Below are 989 nucleotides of genomic sequence, written 5' to 3'. Positions count from 1 at the left end.
ATTTAGAAAATGGAATTAGTCATGTTGATTAAAGAATAATCATGGAGACACAGAACAAAAACAAAATACATGAAATAAGAGATACTGCTAACTAATATGAAGTAAGAATTGTCTGGTTTATATTAGTGAGTTGGCCCACATAAACAGTATATAAAACTTACATTCACATGTTAGAGTTCACTCTACCGGGAAACTGAGGCAAAGTAAGTATGTCCCATAAAGTTTTCTTGTGCTGATGCTAACTTGCACCACATAATTTATAGCTTGCAAATTCTCTATTGGGCATGGCTACAGAATAGTTATAACTCCCAAACTGTGGTAGTTTTTATATTCAGTCTTGAGAGGGCGATTCCCCTCTTCCTACACCAAATCTGATAGCCACCTGGACTATGAAATTATGAAGGTTTAATGGATTATGAAACTGTCTCAGAATCATGATTCCTGCTTAACTGAACACTTTTGGAATGTGGAATAATTAAACTTGATATTTGACCGTTTGCGTAACGGGATGAAAGGTTTCAAATATGGTCAGAGCATTTTCCTTGCCCAGAGGCTTTTTGAAAGCCCAGAGCTCGTACAGTGCAAGACACAGAACTACTTCAGTTTTCTAGCACTTTCCCCTGCTTAAGTAGCTTTAAACGAACTTTGCACCCACAGGTCACAGTTTCTTAGGAGTGGCTAATGACATCTTTAGTTCTTAGCTAAAAGAAATAGAGGAAGGAAAGTCAACCCATTGCCCTCTCTTCTAGCCAAGGCTGGCTGATTTCTAAGCAGATAAAACACCTTCATTCAAAGCGGGTCAGTCTCTTTTTAGCATCCTGCTGATAAATACTGCGGGGACAGGATGGAGCACTAAGCTTTATACACAGAAAAGCTGGCTGCTTTTTTGATGTTTCACTACTACTCCTCACTGTGTCATGGAAAGAGGCTTCTGTTTTTTTTTTTTTTTTTTGAGAACCATGTTTAAAAACAAAAAGAGAAAAACAAAT

Source organism: Aythya marila (genome assembly GCF_965140915.1).
Source record: "Aythya marila genome assembly, chromosome: 7".
NCBI lineage: Eukaryota > Metazoa > Chordata > Aves > Anseriformes > Anatidae > Aythya > Aythya marila.
Note: the sequence above shows the minus strand (reverse complement) of the source record.